Below are 6000 nucleotides of genomic sequence, written 5' to 3'. Positions count from 1 at the left end.
TTATTTATATAAAAATTTGTACTTTATATGTATAATGTATTAATGTATGATATTTTACAAACATTTTTTAAGAGTAAAAGATTTTGAAGAGCGTATATTTAACGCAGTGTCATGCTATTTCAGAATTGCTTTTACGAGAATATGTGAAACATATTTCTAATGTGCCTAAAATTCTTTCATGCCGAATCTAATGCACCGAACAATTCTTTGATTTTCCTCGAAGAATCTTGACAAATTACTGTACGCTATCCGATTCAAAGAATTGCACTTTGTACGGTCTCTTTTCGGGATTGTGAACTTCTCTTCCGTGAAAAAAATCGTCTATGAAAGCGTCTTGTCTATATTTGCCGCGTCATGCAAAAATACGCACTCCGATCTCAAGGGTTGGATAGATTTTCTCCGGAGTCACTTTCGGCAAAGAGTTTATTAATGTAAGCCGCGACAGTGAGGTAGCTCGAGGACTTTCATTGTGAACGAGAGACGGATGCAATGCGCGCGCATCGTGAAAGGTTTCGGAAAATCATTCCGGGATAAAGATGTCTCGGTGCCGCTTTGTCCGGGATTTCATGGGACGCGGAATAGTTCATTCAACATTTCGTCGTAAACGTCGTCGCTTTGCCTTCGATTTCAACAGGATCGATTCTACTTCGGAGGATGTCCATCCTTAATGGAGAAACGTCTCCACGTCGATTCTTTCGCATTGTCACATCCAGCTAATAGCTACATTTTCTGGATACTCTTTAAAAACCGTGGAAAAAATAAACATAAACAGAAAGTATCGAAATTTTTATCAAAATCCAAGAAATCTTCACTTCGGCTTGATTATTGCATATACATAAATTAAGTTGTCGAGAAGTAATTAATTTAATTTCTAGTAACGCATGCGTATAATGTGTCTGTATCTCTTCTTCTTATGCAAGCACGATATAATCGACGTAGGTATATCGCGGGCCGACATCCTGTCGAGTTCAAGTACATGGAATCGTTAACGACGACCTCAAGAAATCAACAAGAGATTTTAATCCTAGATTAGTTCGACCGGTTACTGATTCCACTCACGGCGATGGCCTCTTTACGCCAACCCGTGATGGACGCGAACGATCGAACGTATTTCCGGCGATTGTCACGGCGATTATTGAATCAATTAGAATCGAGGCATAATGAAAATAATTGGAATACAATCACTTAACCGCCGACCGAAGGCCAATGCTTGGGCCCGTTCAGGGCAGGCATTGACATTTAGCCTGTGTAATCTAGTCGTGAGAAGGATGGAAAGGATATCAGAGACCCAAAACGCAATCACCATCGAAAACCGGAAGTGTTGTAATGACGATTTTGACATAATTAAAATTCTCGAAGTTTCTGAGAATTAATTTCGCTTCTTTATTCATTCATTTGGATTCGATGGACGTACGCAAAAAATAATTTACTTTCGATTGCCGACCAAAAAGTTCGACATTGTTACGCAAATTCTTAAGGAATGAGTGGTGCGTTTGTTATACTTATTACGTATGGTAATTTAATTATTTATGTTTGTATGACAAAGTGATCTAATTAAATAATTTATTTTGCGTTTATTTAAAAGAAATAATAGACGCGAAATCATGAAAGGCATTAAAGTTACAATATTTCAATGAATAATGAACTTTTAGAAAAAATCCTAATTTTAGAAGAAATTATTTTAATAATTTTACTCTATTTTCTATGATATAGGATATTGGGATCTGACATGGGGACATGACTAATATTATATAGCCTAACAAATATGGCGACAAAGTGCTTGCCATGTACATTGTATACTTATAAGGAAATAACTTGTTTCTAATTATAATGTTGTTAACTATTAGTCATAATGTTGATTTTGTTATTTTACAATAAAAGTTTATAATAAATACTATACAAACGTATGCTAAATGCAAACATTGAGTATTTTTACTTTTCGGCAACAAACGGCGCCACCAAAAATGTCAGATCCCAATATAGTTTAGTTGGCGGCTAGTTATTAAAAAAAAAATAGCGATTAAAGAGAAAAGTTATCCGAGGATTTCCGTCGATTTTTCTAGTCGCGGATTGAAGAGCAGCCACGCGATCGGCTCGCGGCGCTTCGACTAGTCTTTTCCTCCCTTGAAGAGATATCGAGCGAATAAAAAGAGGGAGGTCTGGACAAGATAGAGCCGAAGGAAGGGGAGAAAGGGGGGGGGAGAGAAAGAGACGGTATCGTCTCGAGTTCGCTCGAAGCGTCGCGAGTAGCTGCCAACGGCTCGAGAAACAGGGGCCAGGTGCAAAGTGACTCCGGTGGAGTTCCCTGAAGAGGAAGAGGGAGGACGCGCGACCGGGGAGGTGACGGCGGAAGAAAGACGGCGAGGACGGCGGGGAAGGAGGACAAACAGAGTTCTCGCTCTCGTATGTCGGACAGAAGTTTCTTGGAACACAATCGCGTATAATACATATGCAGTAGTCCTGGCGGTGCCAGGTTTAGTCCTGGCGAATGAGTGCCTCCTCGGCCCGAGAACAGGCACCGAAGGTGGACGTCGAATTGTGCAACATGGCCGATACCAGCGAGACATGTTCGACCCGCTCAGCGCGCTTGCAAAAAAATTTCCACCCTGGCGATTCGTCGGTCAATTACGCGCGGATTTACCATTCGTTGTATGTTAGAAAGTTATCTATTTGATTATAATTACACAACTTTTTGTAATGTGTGGATTAGCGACGATCGAAGAACGAAGCAGCGACATTCCATAATATTTTCTGGACCTTGCGACACTTTGTTTTATCTTTCTAGTCGCGTTGTAGATTTTTGTGTGAGCCCAAATTTTTAGATTAATATACCTCTCGTACGTGAGAGCGGCGCGCGTAAATCAGAATCCACTTCCCCTGTTTACTCGGCGCGAGCTGCTGCAGGTACAGGAATAACGCGCGGAACAGCGTCGAAAGCCGAAGGGGGATTTTAACGAACGTCCCTCGCCCATCGATCAAATCGCGATAATAATCCCGATCTTGTCGCTCACGCGGCCGGAGAAGAATCGAACGTCGGGGGGGAGAGACATCACGACGCTCTGGCTGCGCGATTATCTCCCGACTTATCGGATACAATAATGGCGCGGGAAAATGTCCCCGGCGCTCACGATCACGGTCTGTTAAAGGAGCTTTCTGCACACCCGCACCCTCTACGGGGAGACCCTATCTACGCTCTGTAAGATAACACCAAATTAAATTAAACGATGCAACGAGCCCCAAGCGATACCCGCACGTCCATGACGAAAAGTGCACCGTCAGATCTGAGAAATATTTCACTTCCACGCGAGTTTGTCGCGATATTGTCCTACTGTCGTTGATGAATAACGCCGACGATTCTCGATTGCGGAATCAAGAAGCGAACGACGAAACGTAATAGATTGCTCTGGTTATCGCGATAATTTAATAGAAACGTTTGCGTTAAATTCCGAGTCGTCTCTCTCTCTCTCTCTCTCTCTCTCTCTCTCTCTCTCTCTCTCTCTCTCGGCCGATTAGAGACCCAACGTGCGCATCGACGCAGTCAACAGGCCGCAGACACAGGCTGGCTACAAAGAGAAGTCGGGCCGCTCTAGAAATACGGATTTAACTACCGGCGGCGTTTTATGACCAAGACATAGTGTATCCCCGGTTGCACATCTGCGACGTTTAAGTTTCTCATCGTCCCGCGTCGTCCCAAGCCGGGTACCACCGGAGCGGTATGTACGTATTTACGGCGTGCAAATTATAGTTAAGTCAAGAGAGAGGAGACGGGCCAGTGCCCGACCGCGCGCGCGTGTAAAACCGCGCTCGGAAATATCCGAAGTCCGCGACGGAGTCTTTTCTTCAAGTATCGAGCGAGAGGGTATCGAGTGAAGAAAGCTTCGCGCTTTTAGCCGCAGGAACGCAGAGGCGAGGCTGCTCGCGCATTGGCGAGAGATAAAGACGAAATGGCAAGTTGTAAACGACAAAGTTAGCTACGAGGTTTCGCTCGTTGAATAAAATTTAATGTCGCGTGCACCATGAATTCAAAATATATAAAAATGGAACGAACTCACGTATTAGTGTAGTCCTAAACATTTGTATCTTTGCGCCCTTAATAACCTCTTAGTGCGTAATATATACTATAATTTTGATTACAATTTAATTATAATTTTTCTCAAAGGTGAAAGGGTTTTCAAATCCTTCATTTCAGAATATTTCAAAGTCTAAATAAAGAGGGCGAGCCTCTAAATTCGCTCTCTTAAATTTTTCGCAGTTAATACATCTTGCGGCAGCGTTGCGTCTGTTTTGTCCATGATTTCGACCAGTTCGCAACGTTAATCGGCATTAATGTGGCCGACCCCCGAAATTTGCGGCGGCAAGAATATCCCGGGATACGCGGATCCAAGGGTCCAATTAGCCCGGGCCCGGCTCGGCGCGTTTGCATCGACATCTAATTACCGGCCGGGCATTGTGCGCGCGGGTGGCGCGTTAATCAACATTTTCGGGAGGGGCGCGGAGGGGGGGGAGGAAGGGAAAGAGGAAGGAAGGGAGGAAAAAGCGTGAGTGACGTAACGGCGAGCTAATAACGCAAATACGGGCCGGATATATCCGCGAAAGGTGAAGTAAACCCACCCGGCGGCGCGCGGCGGTGCGGCGGTTAATAGGACCACCCGTAGTCGCTGCTCTAATACCGGTACGATTAAATGCAGACAGGATATTAAACCGCGCTCTATACAGGCGCGACCGTAATACATTTTGACAATGCATCGCCGAGGCAATAAAGTAAAATCGTAAACCTCTCGCGCGGCGCGCTCGAATCCACCGCGCGAGTAGTACGGTGCTCCGCGGCGCACGGGAAAACAATTTAGGAAAGCGCATCGGCGGCTCTTCTGTCGCGCCTTATTACGACGTTCACCGTGGCCGTGAACCGCGACACTTTGTCATCCCTCGCGTGCTACGCGTCGAATACGAAATTGATGATTCAGAGCTCGACGAATAAATAATGTTGATTGACTCAACCGTGTAAAAAAAACATGCAATTAATATCGCTTCGATGATTCACTTGTACATGATTAGTGTGACTCAATCATTTAGATTCATTTCCCTTTTTCCGTTAGGCGGAAAAACGTTTAAATTTCAGATGCAAGAAGCGACGTCATAATACAAAAAGAATGATTCACGTCAGAGAAATTTTTGCATAATTAGGATTGCATAAATACGATGTAATTAAGAATTAATATTATAAAGTCTCATATTTGCATATATTATGTTAACAACTCGAGTTTGACGTCGATATATTTCCAATTTTCCAACCATTCTGATGATCGATTTGATTACTTCAATCTCGTACCGACTCGAGATTATCGTACGTAATCCACGCACGTAGCTCGTGCGGTGCGTTAATTATATTTAATTTGTCGCTTCGTCCGCGCGCTTTTCAACAATGGGCCTAAAGTTTGGGACCTCTCACGGACGGAACGGCGCGGCGGGCCCGCTATATCGTCCGGGCTCGCAGCGGCATAACTGAAATTCGAGCTGGCAGATCTAATGGTGCCAGTGGCAAATCATCACGTACGGGACCCTTTTCGGCTCCGCCGTCACGAAAAAAGCGGAATCAAAGTCGCTAGCACGCGAAAACCATCGTGTCGTGTTTCGAGCATTAACTAACACGCGTATCATCGCGATGGCAACACGAGAATTTGCGATCGCCCGTCGGCGGGCCTCGTGACGTTTCGGCGCGGCTCACAATGGCAATTCTTTAATCTTTGAATAACGTTTCAACTTGAAATCACGAAAAAGATCTAGTATTTAACGAGCGTTGTGCTCGATTAAAAAATTCTGTTAGCTCGAATAAATAATGGCACAATATATAGTCAATCAGTTTCAATTTCCACAGTTTGTTTAATTCCAGCTTTTTCAATCAATTTGTTATTCATGCTTTCTGATTGATTTTGGCTGCTGTTTAAGCTAAAGTTGAGAAGCAATAAGTTTCTGGAATACATCGGGTTTTGAAAATCACAA

The sequence above is a fragment of the Wasmannia auropunctata genome, unplaced genomic scaffold (genome assembly GCF_000956235.1).
Source record: "Wasmannia auropunctata unplaced genomic scaffold, wasmannia.A_1.0 LD336022.1, whole genome shotgun sequence".
NCBI classification, from domain to species: domain Eukaryota; kingdom Metazoa; phylum Arthropoda; class Insecta; order Hymenoptera; family Formicidae; genus Wasmannia; species Wasmannia auropunctata.
This window is presented reverse-complemented; position numbering follows the sequence as displayed.